Here is an 18471-nt window from a genome sequence, read left to right as displayed (position 1 = left end):
TTTTATGCTTATTTTAAATATTTGCTTTCAGAAAACTTGTCTTTTTCTGGCTTCTGATTGGACATGAGCTGGTTTCATTCGGCTCTCTTCGTGTGATCAATGTCTGTTATAGTTAAGACTGGACCATGTGGTAGAGAAAAAGGAAGTCTTCCATAAGCTATGATCATCACTAAAATTAAACCATGGTAATACTCAGTTGTGGAGCATGTGTGATTAAGACAAATGAGGTCTAGTGTCCTGCGTATCCTCTCCAAAATAGAGTGGGACCAGCAAGATGATGAGCTGGTTGCCCTCCCGCCTCAAAGAATGGAAGAAAAGACTCTACTTGTTTTAGTTCTTTGTATCTGTGATGAAGTATAGCAACAAAAGCAACTTAAGATAGGAAGGGCTTATTTCAGCTCACAGTTCAAGGGTGCAGTGGATCAAGGGAGCAAGGGCTTGAAGCAGTTGGTCCTATTGCCTTTGCAGTCAGGAAGAAGGGAGCAACGGATGCCCTTATCACCAGGCTTCTCCTGTACAGGACCCAAGGCTAAGGAATGGTGCCACCCACTTCTAGGGTTGGTCTTCTTCTGACCTCAGTTAACCTGATCAACGTGATCCCTCATAAGCATGGCCAGAGGTTAACCTAATCTATATGATCCATCCTTTATTCATGTGCCCAGAGGTTTCTTTCTAAATGATTCCACACCCTGTTAAGTTGGCAATCAACACTAACCATCACATAGACCACAGTGAACCTAGAGCAGGGATCAGAGGAAAGCCAGGCACACAGAATGTTAGGTGCTTTGACATCAACTCCATCCAATCTAGTTAGAGTTGACAGACAACACCATCAAGCATTGCTTGAAGCAAGAAAGAGTTTACAGAGTAGGAACATTTGATTTGGCTATACATCTTCAATATCATGACCAAATGTTCAGAATTCAAGCTGTCTAGATTTGTACTGTGGCTCTGATACCCTGTAACCTATGTTAAACATGCAGACCATACTGAGATCCATTGCAAAATGGAGATGGGAATAGTATCCATATCCTAGAGTTGTTGAGGGTATAACTGAACTGGAATGTATAATACAAACAAGTAAGCCCTTCTGGGAGTAACATAAGCACAGTGAGCATTCAGTGCACATGACTGAATACCTAGCAGTAAACAAAGATGCCAGATCTTCAATATTACACGAAGAGATGGAAGTAAAACCTTGTGTTGAAGGAATTTAAAGCTTAGTTGCAACAACTCTACTACTTATCTGGTTGTCTATAGAAATATAAAAATATATATAATAAGAGAAGATATTATCTACCAGAAGGTAAATTAATAAACATTTATGTACATTACATATTTTCACAGGAAATGAGATTTTCTTTGTGCTTGAATAATAGAAACTGTCATTGCATAAATGGCCAGACACGTATATGATGATCACATCATAGAGTATGAGGGAGTTATGAAGTGAGGAGGTAAGGAGTAAGGAAGAAGTCCAGGTTTGCATTCTTAGAAGTAAATATTCAGTATAGTAAGGCAGAGAATGCAAAAAAAAAAAACCAAAAAAACAAAAACAAAAACACAAAAAACAAAACCAATATGGTACAGATCTAAGTATGTGGTATGATTCCTTAGAGAATAAATAGATTACATAAAACAATTTATAGCTCTTTAATTATTTTCAATATAAGAAGCAGTAGAAAGAAAAGTTAGTTTACAGAAACTGAACAGCTTTATGGGCAGGGAGAAAGAAAACCCAACTTCTCTGAGAATATACCTGTAATTTTTTGATCACTGAATGCCTTATTCAAAAGACAAAATGAGTTCAAATGATAAAAAGATAATTTCTAAATGGGAACTAAGGGGAAAAGCTATGTTTTGTTTCCATTTCCTCTTTGTGGTGCTGTGGAAAGAAGCCCGGGTCCTGCTCATGCTAAGCATGTGCTCTACCACTGAGACACATACCTAGCCCCAGATGACTTGATTCTAAATCAGAATGATAGCAGGTGGGTACCAGAGAAGGCTTATACCAACAGGATTTTGGGATGATGTTCCAACTCTTTGCTAGACAGACATTTAACAACAACCACAAAGGAATCTTAAACATTAGTCAGGGATTTTGCTGTCAGAAATAATATCATTTGTGCAGCTTTAAAATAATTTTATGTATGTTAATTCTAACGAAACCTGATATGTTAGACTGTAAGTGCAAAATTAAAGTGGCAATGTCAATCATATCGAAAGCTAATCCTATTGCTATTCCTGTTAGAAGCCAATGTGTTATCATAGAAAATAAGATTAAAGACATTAAGAAAAATAATCCTATAAATTACATTTGGTGACTATCAGTATGAATTTGTGATTTTTATATGACTGATGGGCTTAGAAACAATCATCTGCATTGCCTTTTGGTTTCTAAATACATTTTCCCCCACAAAAAGCCAGAGCTGATTGGGGAGATTCCACATTTGGATCAGGAGACCATATACACAGGCCACATATACTGCCAGAAGAAGATCAGGAAGTAATTAAAAGCTAGCAGAAGCACAGCGAAGGGATGCAGCGGATGCTGTGGTGGGTTCCTCTGATCCATGGGCATGGCAATGTGAATGCCAGAAGAAGAATCATAGTTCAGATGATAATGATGAAGAAGTGTATGCCACACGAGGCCAGCCTGGGCCACATAGGGAGGTTCAAGCTTGCTTACTTTTACAATGAGAGCCATATCGAAAGAAACAAAACCAACATAAATAAAATAGAAACAAATAAGCAAAACACTGAGTAGCTAAAAACCACGAATTCAGTTTGAGGGAAGGAGGAAGTATCTTTGATACCACTTGGGAGGGTAGTCACAATAGCTCTTTGAAAGGTGATAATTAAACAAAGCAAAACAACAAGATAGAGAGTTGGTTTTCTTTGGGGGAAGAGCTATCATTTGTCTCTTGTTGAGGCAAAGCTTTTCCTTAATCCCCTTCTACCAATTCTACAGCTGAGCATAGAAAGATAAGGGGAATCGAATACAAATACTACTTTTGTGCAGCCACTTTTGGTACTTTGGAGTTAGCCTGGGATCAAAAATGGTTTTGGAAATTGTTAGGTCAGACAGAGGTCACTGGGAGCTGGGATAGCCACGTGGAGTCAAAAGGTCATGTCAGTTAGTTAACTGCTAATTTCTAAGGTAGGCCGAGGCTTTATAAACAGGAGGTGTCTGTGATAATAGACAGAGAAGAGCAGCCAAGCACTGTGTGATGCCATATGAAGAGCCCAAAATCCCCCTGTCAGTATTATTGCCAGATGTTTAACCTCAGTGTAACCAAATATCCCAAAGTACCTTTTAGTTTATAGTAAATAAAGGGAATTGTAGGAGTAAGGGCTTTGTAGTAATAGAACACACAGAATGAATCTCTATATATGCAAAGGTTCCCCCCACCTTTTTTAGAATGACTTACAGGCTGCAGTCTAGATAATTCAACAATGGCTGTCTATGGATGGAAAGTCCAACAACCCAGTAGTTGGCCCACCACAAGACTGAGTGTCTCAGCTGGTCTTCATTATATGCGAGAATCCAGAAGAAGTAGGCTCTAATGCCAGTGAAGGACTGGATGTGCTAGCAAAGTAAGGACACCCAGGCAAAGAGACAAAGCTTCCTTCTTTTATATCCTTATATAGTCTTCCAGCAGAAGGTGTGACCCAGATTAAAGGTGTATTTTCCCACCTCAAGATCTGAATTAAAGGTGTGTGTCTTTCTACCTCAAAGGTCCAGACTAGAAGTGGATTAACCTACTTCCAACCAAGCCAAAAAGGGTCTCAAAGGCATGTTCTTCATTTCTGGACTGTAGTTCATTCCAGATATAGTCAAGTTGACAACCAAGAGTAGCCATCATGAGGATAGAGAGTTGGCTAGCACTACAACCAGTTAAACCTAATGTGTGAACCATTCTAACCAAAGAAATGGCCAGGTCTCTTCAAATGTCCGATGCCATGAGAAAAACATAAAAATGGATGAGCTGTTCCAGAATGAAGAGATGAGGACAGTGGGCAAACAGGTGCAGTAGGAGAAATATGGTTATGATCTTCTCTGTCACTCTGGGTCTGATGGGGTTTATGTATGTACTAAGGGTTAGATATTGTGATGAAGTTATTAATTCTCTTAAGTGTGATTGTGCAACTGAACAGATGTGGGAGAACGTCTTTATTTAGGAGCTACATGCTGCACTGTTTAGTGGTAATTTGCAGTTCAGGTACAAATGGTGAAACAAAAAGAAGTTACGACGCATGCATGCATACATACATACATACATACATACATACGTACAAACATACATACACAGATACATATGTACATTCAAAATACTAGTACACTGGCATATACACTCATGAGCACATAAACATTCACACACACACAGAGACACAGACACAGACACACACATATATATGCATACACTGTGTAGTGGTTTGAATGAAAATGGTATCTACAGGGTCACAGGAAGTGGTGTTATTAGGAGATGTGGCCTTATTGGAATAGGTGTGGCCTTGTTGGAGGAAGTGAGTCACTTTGAGGTTTCAAATGCTCAAGGCAGACTCAATGTCACTTTCTCTTCCTGCTGTATGCCAATACAGAAAGAACAGTATGTAGGACTCTGCTCTTTTCTTAGAACCATGTCTGTACCTATATGCCACCATGCTTCCTGCCATGATGACTGTGGACTAGACCCCTGACCTGTAAGCCAGCCTCAATTAAATGTTTTCCTATTTAAGAGTTCATATGGCCATGGTGTCTCTTTTCAGTAATAGAAACCCCAACTAAGACACATATATCCACATGTAAATATGTACAAATATACATACCTATGTGCATGCATATGTATATAGATATATGCATATACACAGACATAAATATATATGCATCCACAGCTCTCTATATATACATATACATGTATATACATATATAAATACATACCTATATACACATTCAGACATGAATTTGTGCCTAAAAACATTCATGCATCATATATAACATACACATATATTAACATGGATTCATAGATGTATGGACAGAAAGATAAACAGATATTCACACATGTATTCATATGTTTAGGCATATGAATGGAATGGAAACTATTAGTAAGTGCAACTCCAGTTGATGGATGAATTAATAATTAGTATCATTAATTCTTTTCAATCATTAAGTATGTTTGATATTTTTAACAATACAAAGTTAGAAAAATATTTACAGTTTTTAGTGATTGTAGTGATTGTGAAAAATCCATATTATTAATTGTTTCTTCTATTAGGTTTCAGCCAATGTAAATCACATTAATAATGCAACTAATGGTGGAGACGTCTATGAACAGATAATACAGTGGTTTTTATTTTGTATTTCTATTCTTTCCATTGTAATTTTCAGGCAGGTGAGCCATGCAGGAATCTGCCCTTCAGGAATATTGGTTTGCATCTTGTTACTCTGGCTCTCATCTCGAACCTAAAAGCCAGGCTAGCTCTCATTTTGCCACTGATTAAGTATGAGAAAGTGTCTTGTCTCCATACTAGAACCCAAATGAATAAGTACATTCCTGTAAAAGCCTAATGCACTTGAGCTATGATACTCCATGCTGGGCTTTAATAAAGTACATCAGTTTAAAAAAAATAACAAGTACTAGAGCAATTTGATCTGGAAATCTATGAAAAAGGAAAACAGACTGGACAAGTGTCTCAATAATAAAGAGGGTAAAGATTTAATTTCATACCTTTCTCATGAGCCTTGGTATTAAGATTTTTCCCCAAAAGAATATTTGTGAGTACCATGCATTAATTTCCATATACATGATCTGCATGTGTGCATGTTTGTGTATGTATGTCCACGTCTCCTTCAAATGTTTCTCCTCTCTCCTTCCCTCCCTCCTTTTCTCCTCTCCGGTTCCTCTTGCCTTCATTCAGTTCAAAATTTGCAGTCACTTTGCAAGCAGTCCCCACAGTCTGGTCTCCTGTCACTTAGCTCAGCTCAGGGAGGGACTTGTTGGAGAAGACTGAATCTGCTGATGATCAGGAGAGCATGAATTAGCCCTGCTGTGGCCACTCTATTCCTCCCATGCCTGCCGCAAAGGAAGGTCTATTTAGAGAGGAGAGGCTCCTTGGTCTGAGGAATAAGAGGTTTGAAGTCAGAGCTGACAGTACTTTTAAAAAAAGGTGATGTAAGGAGAAATCAAGAGATAATTTTTATTAAAATAAATAAGCAAGGAGCATATTTTATTTAATTAGAGGTAGCTAGTTGCTTTTCAAAACCAGCCAGATTAAAGGGGAAATAAAACAGGAGGGTAAGTTAGACATTACTATCCCTCACTGAACGATTTTAATTTGTCTCTGAAAAACCCTGTCACTTAGCGAAAAGCCATTAAATAAAACAATTTTCCATTAATTTTAATTGGAAAAAGTTGTGATGCATTCCACCCAACCCAAATCACCCCAAACAATATTCATGAGTAGAAAATATTATCAATTGAGCAAAATGAAGGAGTATTACTAATGAACAATTTGAAATGAGTACTGTTTCTACAAAGTAGATACAGGGTAATGGAAGTTTATTGTAATGAAAGCTACTCATGCAGCAAGGGAGAAGATAGATGGAGGGGGAGGTGGGAAATGAGCATTGGGAGGATGTAGAGTGTCAGGTGATGAGTTTCCCTTCACAAGATCTGGCATCTTAGGTTTCCTGCTATCAAGCTGTGAGTAAACAAAGTGGTAGCATGTTAAAACAACAATAACAAAACAAGACAAATAAAACCACACAACTTTATAGTAAACATCTTGTTAAATCTGAATTTCAGAACCAAGAGACCATATATAGCATAGTAGAAGATTCTTTCTCATCACTTCTCCACCTGGAGGATGAAGGCTTGAAGTTTATTCAAACATACTATGCTATACAACCTATTCCAGATACTATTTTAAGTCAACAGCTGTGTTGAGTAGTTTGGTGAGTCTGACTTCCCCAAGACTAGAACATCATAGCAGCTATTCAAACCATTAGTTGGTATGTGGATGAACATGTAGATAGACTAGAAAAAAAGTACATATTCAAATGTGACAGTTGTTCATGAACATTTATGATCAAGGTCTTCAATGCAAAGTCTGTAATGTGAATGCTTATAGAGGTGTGCTAGGCATCCTTGGTAAAGAGTAAGTATGCTACCTAGAATTCACTTGTTCAACATACTTTTAACTGATGTGGAAAAGTGTGTGTCTGTGTGTGTCTCTGTTACAGAAGATACGTTAGTTAAGAAATCTTAACATATGTGCCTCCTATACAGACGGGAGATACTGGGAAATCTCAGGCAGGAGATACTTGGCAATCTCAAAGTAACAGCCCAATATTAAATCTCAAGAGTGACCCTTAAAGACTGGCCAGCCTCTGTAACCAGGCACGGTCTAAAGAGGAGGCATTAGGACACCAACCTGGCCACAGAACTTTCCACCTACAGCTTGCTCTGCCTGCAGAGTATTCTGAGACCAGAGCCTAGCAGAACTGCCATGAAAGATACCTGAGACACTTCATAGAGCAACTGCTGTGAGTAGATGCAGAGTCCCACCACCACACATTAGGGAGTCCTGCAGGGTGGAGGGGAGGAAGGATCAGAGGCACCAGACAGGTCATGGACACCATGAGAACATGGCCCACAGATTCCACTGACTGGGATTCATGGACTTTGAAGAGATTAGGTACCCCGGTGGGGTTTGAACTAGGTCCTCTGCATATATGTTATGGCTGAGTAGCTAGGTGTTCTTGTGGGATTCCTAACAGTGGGAATAGGGGTTGTTTCTGACTCTTTTGTCTACTTGTGGGACCCTTTTCCTCTGACTGGGTTGACTCATCCAGGCATGATGTGATGTGCTTGGTCTTATTGTAGCTTGTTATTCCATCTTTGGCTGGTGTCCGTGTGAGGTCTACTTTTTCCTGAGGGGAGGTAGAGGGTATGTATGTATCTTTGGAAGAGGGGATAGAGAAGAGGAGAGACTGGGAGAGGGAACTGCAGTCAGGATGTAATATATGAGAGAGAAGAAAGAGTTTATATTTAGACACAACAAAGACAGAAGTATTTAAAGGAAAGTCTCATTTATGGGAGAGGTAGCCAGGAAGAACACCTCAAGCTGAGGTGAGGTCCCTATGCAAACTTAAGGCATATATTCTCCACTGAAAGGAGTTTACAGTAATAGAATGCCCTTTTCTTTTTCTTTTGCCTGGAGGGAGACACCTTTACCAATGAAGATTTTCTTTATAGTTATAATTTTATCTTACAATATGATAACCCTACTCTATTTTTAGTGATTTTTCTGCAGTTTCTCAGACTAATCAACTCAAGATGATCCTTGTGCCCAAGAGGCATATTTAGGGGTGACATATTCCTATTCCCATCAGCTCTTATGATTATATCAATACTTATTAGCTTTCTCATAGTGTAGAATTTTTTAGACATATCCCTTGGAAGGTTAAAACATCCCAGCTCACTTCTAGATTTTGAACGTTGACCCATCCCCACCCTGGAAACCTCCACCATGGTAAACTTGGTCCCCCAGGAACCCTACAGAAGCCTGCCTCCTGCTCAGTTTTTTTCTGCTTTTTCTGAGCAGATACAGCCACCCTCTTATGTATTTCCCAATAAACCTCTTATGTGAGATTTTTTTGGTGCTGTGTGACTTTGTGGTATTTCTTGACTCCTGACTACCAGGATGCCTTTCCCTTCAGAGCTGCCACACTTGTACTGGGGAACCCTTCCCCCTCAGAGCTGCAACACTTATATCTCTAAAGATTTATTTTCAGGTTTTTAAAAAGTCTCTCTCTCTCTCTCTCTCTCTCTCTCTCTCTCTCTCTCTCTCTCTCTCTCTCTGTGTGTGTGTGTGTGTGTGTGTGTATGTGTGTGTGTACTTTTCTGTGTGTACCTGCATGTGAGTACATGTACCCTAAGAGGCCAGAAGAAGGCACTAGATTCACTGGAGCTCATTTTACAGGTAATTGTTAGCTAACCAATGTGACTGCTGGCAACTCAGGTCTTCTGCAAGAACATCCCCTCAACAGTGGAGTCAACTCTCTAGACCCAAAGATACATCTACTTCTCAATAATATGGATCGTCTTACAGCATATTAAAATAAGTGATAAACACTGATACTTAAAATAGTGATAAAGTGCTATTTTAGAGTCCCATGGCAACTCTTGCAATCCCAGGTCAGAAAGGAGGCATCAGTCTTCTTGCTTTCTTCTCTGACTACCTGAGTGCCTGGATGCAACAGAATCTTTGCCCCACGGCATCTGAAAACTTTTCAGATATATGGATGAGTCTGGGCCACATCTCTCCACACTTGGTTTGTGAAAGCTTGGTCTTTTCTGCTTCCACACACCTTTACCAGCTCAGCTTTCCATTTGGTTGTGACATAAGGAATATATATTTTGCCTTTGACCATACTTCCCATTATAGAACTCCTAAACAAATGTAATTTCATGGGTGAAGGGATCAAACAAAGCCTGTTTAGTGCTTTATAGTAAGCTATTCACTTTTCAGTTGTCCCTTAGATGGTAAAGTTGTGACCCCTGGAGGGTGGAGGGTAGTCAGGGTAGCCAACGTGTGCTTACCAGCTCCAATGGGAATGTTCAGCTCCAAGTCCAGACCTCCAGGAAAGGAAGCAAAGCTGGAGATTGAGTTCAGTCCCCAGTAGCCAATGATTTAGTTACTCAGATACACAAACTTTCATAAGAATCCTAAATAATGGGACTTGGAGTGCATCCAGTTTGGTGAGCAAACTTTCATAAGAATCTTAAATAATAGGACTTGGAGTATATTCGGTTTGGTGAGCATGTTGAGGTGCTAGGAGGAAGCATGGATGGAGACAGCACAGAAGCTGTGTCCCTTCTTTACACAGTGCCCTGTGTACCTCTTCCATTTGGCTGGCTGTCTTCAGCCTTTGCAATAGCCTCCTGAATAAACCAACACACGTAAATAATGTTTCCTTGAGTTTCATGACTCATTATAGGTAGTTATTAAGCTTCAAGAAGGGTTATGATCATCTTTTATTCATAGGCAGGTGGTTTGAAGTCCAGGTGACAACCTGGGATGTGCTTTTGGTGTCTGAAGGAGAGGGCCGTCTTGTGGGACTGAGTGCCTAACCTGTGCTGTGTGCACCGATTTCAGGTAATTAATGTCAGGATTGAGTTAAACTGTAGAGCTGTCCTTAGAGAACCAGAGGATTGCTTGGTGTGAGAGTGTGCCATGCATTTGAGAAGTTTTGTGAGCAGAGGAAAACAGTTTTTCTTTATGGGTGCTCTGGGTGGCTACAAAAGCCAGAATGGCTTTGCTTGGAATTTCATCTGCACGGAGAAGACCCCAGAGAAAAACAAAGCTTTGCACTTTGTATTCTCATTCCAAGATGTGAGCATCTCATGGCAACAATTAGATCCAGGGAAATTTCCATCAGATTGTTTGAACTCAGCAAGTCAGACTCTGAATCCATCACCTCCTTCTCTATACTTCGTTATTACATTCCCTATGTAGGAAACAAAATTACTGTACTTTTAATTGTCATAGCCAAAAAAGTTAATGTATCATTCATTCTGAACCCATTCTTGCTTCTTCATCCCTTCAATAATTTGAATTCTGTTGATTGCATGCTCCAGCTCCAAGTAACCATGAGACTTGTACATATGTAAGCCTATCTGCTCCATGCTCAATGGAAATGCCCAAGAGATGAGCCAGTGGGAAGAAAATCATGTTTATGCAAAGTCTGGGCACTTGAGGTCTTGGGTCAGGGTCTATGATTCTTTACCAAAAGACTATCATGGGAAATATAGAGTGAAAAAAAAGTGTTTTTTTTTTTTTTTTTATAAGAAATGAGTTATTGTAGAGCAATGAGAAGGAAGGCTATGTGTTTGCTGGGGGTCTTTATCATCCAAAGGTATAATGAAGGGTATTATCTCCTCTTTGGCTAGAAGACAACATTAAACCTTGACGTCTTAGTGCCCACTTTTAGAATTCTTTAGACAATCACAATACTTTTGTACACATTAAATCTCACTGCAATTTCCATGCTTTGTTAGCTGACCTATGTGATGACTAGAAGCAGAAAGGAGTTCTGCTTTGAGATGTTATCAGAGAGTCCCAGATGTTCTGGGGGTGGGGGAGTCATACATATAAAGATAATTGAACATCTACCATGTACTCATTTGGGCACCTGGATTAGGATCCAGGTGATCAGAAGAGAAGTCAAAAGACAATTGTCGAAGTGGTGGTCACTGCTCAAACACCAATGTTCTCTTTTCTCTTCCAACCTCGACTGCCATTGTATGGAAAATAGAATGAAGGAGATTGGCTGCAGTAAGACCAGTCAGAAGGTGGTTGCCATTGTGGAGTGACTGGTCCCTGCCACAGCAAGTCTCATGCATGCTTTTCTTCCCGAGCTCATGAATCCTGTCATTCATACAATAAATATTCACCATTTAATGAAATGCATTCAATAATGTACTAAAGATCTACTATGCTCAGAAATTGTTTGAAGTATGAGGACTATAGCAGTCAACAAAACAGACAAAAAAGAGCACTCAAGACATTTGTCATGGAGTAAAGAAAAACATCCTGCCCTCGTGGGTTTCATCTTGCAGCAAGAGAAGACAAGAGATGCATTACCTAGGGTAACTGTTAGTTTTATTACAAGGTAATTACAAGGTTCTGTAAGCAAAGCTAAGAGGTGGGATGAGCATATGGCAAAGAAAGATAGGATTTTTTTTTTGATAGTTTAGTTTGGGATGATCAAATCTCAGGTGCATGATTTTGGTGGAGTCTTAAGAAATGTAAATTGTGAAATATTCATATTTCAAAACACAAGTATTTTTAAGGGGAAGATTAGGCAGAAAGGCCCAGAAGTGAATCGCTTCTTGCTATTTCCCACTGGTTGGAGCATAGTGGAATCGACAAGTGAGTCACAGCAGAGTGTCTGAGGTGTAAGTGAGCTGCTGGGAGCCAGCTCCTGTCAGAAAGACTGAACATCAAGGGCCTCAACTTCTGCTTCTCTGAGATGTGAGGCCTTTGGTGGTTCTGGACAAATGTCATGATCTGAGTTACATTTTAACTAGAGCAGGCTGGCTGCTCAGCTGAAACTGGACTGTAGGAGGATCAAGAAGAGAGACGCTGTTAAGAAGCTTCTGATAATGTCCTCCTCCAACTCAGAATTCTCCAGTGGCTTCCCGGTGTGAATCTGAATAGCTTCTAAGGTTAGCTATGCTTTGGTACCTTTTACCATTGACTTGATCTTTTGCTACACTTGCTACCTACCCCCCTCACTGACTTGCGTGAAGGGCAGCCTGGTACCTGCCTCTTGAGTCTGCAGATCACAATGGGATGCTGCTTCCTCCGTAATGGCTTCTTCTCTTTCCACTGGAGTTAGAAAGACAATCCATCACTTGTTTTCTTGTTGTCATGGTTTGAGTTGCCTCCACCACCTGAACATACGTTTGTTGGGATTAAAACTCTGCTTTCTTCTTGTATAGCATCTAAATTGAAGGAATGAATACATGATACATAAATTAATGACTGAGGACAGAGCTCAGGTGGTAAAGGGACTGCTTTGTAAGCATGAGGACCTACATTCACACCGCCCCCCAAATCATATAAACATGTTTTAAAACACAGATAGTGTCTTATGTATTTGTAAACCCAAAACTAGAGGGGCATGAGACAGGAAGACTCCTAGGGTTTGCTGACCAGCTAGCTGGCCTGACCTATTTGGTAAATTCCCAGTCTTACACAAAAGGGAGTGGGGGCCATATCTGAGATTATACTCTGGCTTCCACATGCCCATGAACTCATGTCTATCTGCACACACAAGAACATAACATGCAATAAATAAGTACATACATAAATAGGTAGACACAAATAGCACAAAATAGTTAAATTCACTGCTTCTCTCTGCTAACGTCTTCTCTCTCCATCTTTTAAAAAATAAGTGAATTCCTTTCTGTCTTGGTTCTGTGCTGGCATTCTCCTATTAATGACCATGTCAAGAACAAAGAAGCCATAGAGAAAGCCGTGGTTTCTGCTACTGTCTAACGTCCTGTGGTTATTTATTTGTGCATTTGCCTTGTTAGGAAGCAATCATCCTGGAGATGTAGGCCGGCATTAAATCTCACAGTGAGACTGAGCACCTGCTTTCACTTCAGTTTTCAAAACTGCTTTTGCTAGGTCTTAAGAAATGCCTTTTCTCTAAATCTTGCACACCATTTTCTCCCGAACATGGGTTGTAAGATATTTGCTTTCAGGTGTTTCTGTGTGCTACGTCCTCGTAGAGACTGGAATCCATGGCATCTCCCTTGTTGTATATTAAAAACATTCATTAGGAAACTCTTCTATCTCACCATGTAGATCATTAACAAAAGCTGTTAACTAACAGTGGAGTGTCGTCCTGGGGCAGGGCTAGCAGACACCTTTATAATATGACATGTTCTACCTGTTCTTGGCTTCTGTGTCACCAGCCTTACCTTACAGTTTTTATCAAGTGCTGGAATCTAAAGCCAATCCAAAGTAAACTCGCTTTGTAAGACTTTATTAGGTATGTATTAAGTACTTCATTGAAATTAGGTTGTGTTACATCTTTCTTTTCTCTCTCTTTTATTAATCATGCAGTCCTCATTCCCTTTTGAAAAAGAAAGAAAGGGAGAAAGCAATTAGGTTGTCTCAGCTTGAGTCAGTCTCAAAATCCAGGCTGTTCATAGCCCCTGGTTCTATTGTAATCTAACCGCCTACAAATGCTACTCGTCCTCCTCACTGCTGTCTTGCATTTCTGTGAGATCAGTACACATCAGCTTCCAGAGACTTCACACCTCTTTGGGCCTCAGTCATTTTAGACAGAAAATTCCATCTGATTCATACTGCTTAGAGCTGGAAGTCTCCCTGGGGGCATTCAAGAATGTGGTTTTCAGGAAGCCCCGTCTCCCCAAGGTTGCCTTAGGGACCAAAAGGCAATGACAATGTGGAAGTACAGAGGCACAAGTTTGCCCTGCTTTCGAGAGAGCAACATAGATCTCGTCTGTCTGGGTCTGAGGGTCCCACAAAGGCCACAGCAGTTGCTTTTGTGTAAGTTACAGGAAGTCACCCCTCTTGTAGCTTTGTGTAACATTTGACTTTGAAAGAGGGCTCTGTTGCTAAAACTTAAGCTGGAAATACTCAGTTGTAGACCACCCATGACAAAACCCAGACAACAAGACTGACTTTTTAGTATTTATACAGTGCAGAAGAATAGAAGGGAATTTAACTTTTTAAAAAAGATGACATAAGCATTTGGAAACAATAAAAAATGTATTTATTTATTTTGCACAGTTTCTGTTTACTTTTAAATTTAGTTATTGTGAGTGTGTCTTCATGTGTGTGTAGGTGTACACATGTGTCAGGGCTGGAGGACAACTTCCAGTGTGATTCTTCAGGTGCTCATCTGGAGTATGCAAACGTCTTGGTTCTTTTTGGTGGATGGCCATTCTTGTCTCGACCACACATCCATGCATAAAGAACAATGAATTTGTCCCACAAGCACTTGCCAAGCCCCAAATCCCATGGAGCTTGTATTGTAGAAGATGAAAGCAAACATCAACCAAAAGCACACATAAATGAGTTTCTGGGTAATGGGAAGAAACTGTGAGAAAGGATGTGGTGGGATAAAGGGACAGAGCAAAGGATGGGAGAGATGGTCCAGGTCTTCCATAGGAGGATGATCCCTCGGAGTGGAGAACTGGTCTTTCTATGTGTAAATTTATTTTTTATTAACTTTCTGTATTATATCTTGATTACATTTTGATTCTATTTATTTATGTCCTCACGATCAAATATATTTTGATCATATTCTTTTCCTTTCTCAACTCTTCCAGGCTCCTCTCCATCCTATTAAAATTTGTTATGTTATGAGGTTTAACAAATGAAAAAAACAAAATTTGGTCCCCTTCTTTGCTTATTATTGAGAGTAGACTTTATAATGTTGACAATAGAATACACAACAGACACCCAGCAGTGTCTTACTTGAAAAATGTACCGAAGGGGGAGTGGGGTGTGGGCAAACAGGTAAGACATGCAAGAAAATAGGCTTCCTTCTCTGATGGAGCTTGGAGTTGAGGATGTATTTTTAAAATAACTGTAATTTTTTTTTAAGGAAAATAAAAGGCCAGAGGTCCTATAGAACACAATTACACCTGGCAAGAGATTGGTGATGTTCCCATGCCCCGGAGGAACGCATGGGAGCACGTGATGTGCTTGCTACTCTATAGGTGAGGGTCAGGAACTGCTCAGAGATGTGAACCTCTGGCCGAACTCATTGTTAAATAAATAAACAAGACTGACCTATCATATAGAAAATCACACCTGGAGTAGCCAGGAATTTTCTAAAGTCTCTTTCTTTTCTCTCGTATGCTGGTAGGTTGCAGTTAGCTGCGATGGCTGTGGCTCCTCTAGTGTTATTTGAAAATTGTCAGAGGCGCAGGTTTCTTTTACCCTGGCTTATGGCACTGTGGCTGAGATGGTTATTAGAGAGCCAGCCACTGCTTCCATACCTTCAGTGGGAAAGAGGAGGAAGGACTAAAAAGAGTGTACCGGATTCATTTCAAGGATTCTAAGAGGTTCCACATAGTGTTTATATCTAACTTTAATGCCTGTAGCTCATTTCATAGCCAGTAATCTCAAATACGGAAAATGCTTCCCTAACCCACTCTGTTATGAGTATTTTCTTTCTTTCTTTTTTATTATTAGATATTTTCTTATTTTCTTTATTTACATTTCAAATGTTATTCCCTTTCCTCATTTTCCCTCCGAAAGCCCCCTTATCCCATTCCCCTTCCCCCTGCTCACCAACCCACCCACTCCTACTTCCCTGTCCTGGCATTCCCCTACACTGGGGCATCAAGCTTCACAGGACCAAGGGCCTCTCCCATCAATGACTGACTAGGCTGTCCTCTGCTACATATGCAGCTAGAGCCATGAGTCCCACCATGTGTACTCTTTGGTTGGTGGTTTAGTCCCTGGAAGCTCTGGGGGTACTGGTTAGTTCATATTGTTGTTCCTCTTATGGGGTTGCAAACCCTTCAGCTGCTTGTTTTTTTTTTTTTTTTTTTTTTTTTTCCTAACTCCTCCACTGGGGACCCTGTGCTCAGTCCAATGATGGCTGTGAGCACCCACTTCTGTATTTGTTAGACACCTGGCAGAGCCCCTCAGGAGACAGCTATATTTTCAATTAAAACACAGACATTCATTTCACAAGAGGAAAAAAATGAACATTGGAGAACAAGTAAAGATCTACCAAAAGAGGAGCACAGGGTCCATAGGGAGGAGCACAGGGTCCACAGGGAGGAGCACAGGGTCCATAGGGAGGACAGGCTGCTGGTTAGGATGAAGCACTGGGGATCTTCAGCACAACAGCCTAGGACAGAACAATACACAGACACACCTATTCCAGGCAGACTGGGCTGTTAGCCAGCTACATTTCTTTACTTCTTCAAAAGATGTGAATGAAGGGTTGGAGATGTAACTCGTAGCATGGACAAGCATGGTGTAACTCAGAGAGTGCATCATACACAAAGACAGAGTGGAGCATGCACAAAGCCCCAAACTCAAATCCCAGCATTAAAACTATATGAATAGATATATAAATAACAAGAAAATATGGATAAAATTCCTCTTGTGGATAAAGCACAATTTACCGAGTGTCTCACTGAATAAGAAATACGACACTCAGGAACTTAATTTTTTTGTGGGGGTTGCTGAAAAAGTATGGAATTCAAGAGCTGCATTAATGCCGTATGCAGTGCTGAGATAATCCAGGTGAGTGGCATTCCTAGGACTCATGGGAGATGTTTTAGATAAGGTGAAGTGTGTGCTGCAAGCCAAGGGTGAGGGAAAAGTGGGAAAGTAGATACATATATGTGTGCACATCTATGAGTATGTGCAAAGGCAATTCTGGATGAAGGTTCCAGACACAAAGGAGTGCCTTGAGGTAACTGGACAGTGGGTTTCAGAGGAATATTGCAGCCTGGGGTACTTCTCTCCAGGATAGCATGTCATGTTTAAGAAGGCAGAGAGAAGGGTTGAGAATGAGTTGTTTTTTTAAAAGACGCTGAATATGGGGCTTCTGGGTATGTGCAGTAGCTTAATAGGTTAAAGCAATTGCCTCATGGCTGATGTGAATGTAACCCCAAGACCTACATGGTGGAAAGGGAGAACCAGTTCTAAAAGTTGTCCTTCAATGTCCACATGCACCACGGCTCAAAAGGACCCGTCTCCCAACAATGTCAAATAAGAAAAGGTAGAGCTTTTTAAAATCAATTTTATCATTCATTGAGGTTTGACTACTGCAGGGCCCCCCAACATCAAATGGGAGAAATCAAGAATGGAGCTTGAACACGCTCACTGAACTCTACACCCCCAAAGATGCTGTCATAATTAAGAAATTTTTGTTTCTCTTAATGGAGTTTGATGGTCTTAGTTTATCAGCAACCTTTGAATTGAATTAACAACACGAAACTAATTAATCTCAGTATTACCCCAGCAATCCACTTAGAAGCCGCATGCAAAATTTAATTAAGTCCCTTTGCCTTTTCTGAAGCATGCGCACTCAGGGAGTCTCAGGTTGCAGCTGAGAATTGGGTAGCAGAAAGAAAAGGCGTGTCGTGTTTTTCAAACCCAACTTTTGAAATTAGATCATGAGTTTCAGAATCCTCCCCAGGTTTGGGAAGTTAGACTCTGAAAGCCACAATCAAAGACCCTTGCTGAACTAATTAGCCCTTCCATCTCCCTCACGTCTCACTTCCTTGGTCTGTGCCCCTGCTTCCTTGGCTGTGTAGTCTGTTGCCAGAACAGTACAGCTCAGGCTATTTCCTGGATGCTTTTCTCAGGCTCCTCTTTGCCTGGCTTCCGGCGTGTTCCGTGCTGTCAGTCTTATTGATTAAAACTCTTGGTGGATTCCAGGACCTTCTTGCCCTATATTGTCACAGATCCACTTAGAATGGATTTTTCTCTTTTTGTCAGTCCGCTGTTTCTCGGTTGGCAGAGCAGATGCAGAGCAGGTAGCTCTCAGGCTTCGGATGGAAGGCTGTTGTGGTGACTTGTAGGGGATAAGTGGTGGCATCCCATGCTCCGTTTGTTTTCTTGTCTCTTTATACTTTTATTTTAAAAAAAAACTTGATAGCTCTAAATGTACACTGATAATTCAGATAAGTAGCATTTGTGGGTGTTAATGAAGAACTATTTGGCAGGGTTAAGAAACTTAAGGCTTTGAGTGTTTGGGGCCATTGTGAGAAAAAGGTGTGTCGTCCTACATAAAAATGAACAAACCTTGTGGATTCTGGGTGCTGCTCGTGTACTTGGTTCCCACCTTCTCATCTCCCTCCTAGTCCTTGATGCTTGAAAAAGGTTCAGAGAATTCGGTGGTTTTCGCCTTCTGCTCTCCTACAACGTTTCCTCTTGGTTCTCCTCTGGTTC

General features: G+C 40.5%; 1 long non-coding RNA gene across 1 annotated transcript; it reads right to left on the bottom strand.

Moving 5' to 3' along the window:
- Nucleotides 1-6224: 6224 nt before the first annotated feature.
- LOC116075682 lies at nt 6225-13650 on the bottom strand. Its single transcript, XR_004112684.1, has 3 exons — nt 13497-13650; nt 12331-12396; nt 6225-6702 (listed from the first exon to the last, which is right to left on the bottom strand). It is a non-coding gene; the product is annotated as an uncharacterized LOC116075682 (long non-coding RNA).
- Between the last annotated feature and the right edge of the window lie 4821 nt (nt 13651-18471).

The sequence above is a fragment of the Mastomys coucha genome, unplaced genomic scaffold (genome assembly GCF_008632895.1).
Source record: "Mastomys coucha isolate ucsf_1 unplaced genomic scaffold, UCSF_Mcou_1 pScaffold4, whole genome shotgun sequence".
Lineage (NCBI taxonomy): Eukaryota > Metazoa > Chordata > Mammalia > Rodentia > Muridae > Mastomys > Mastomys coucha.
Note: the sequence above shows the minus strand (reverse complement) of the source record. Positions and strands in the feature narration are given on the sequence as shown.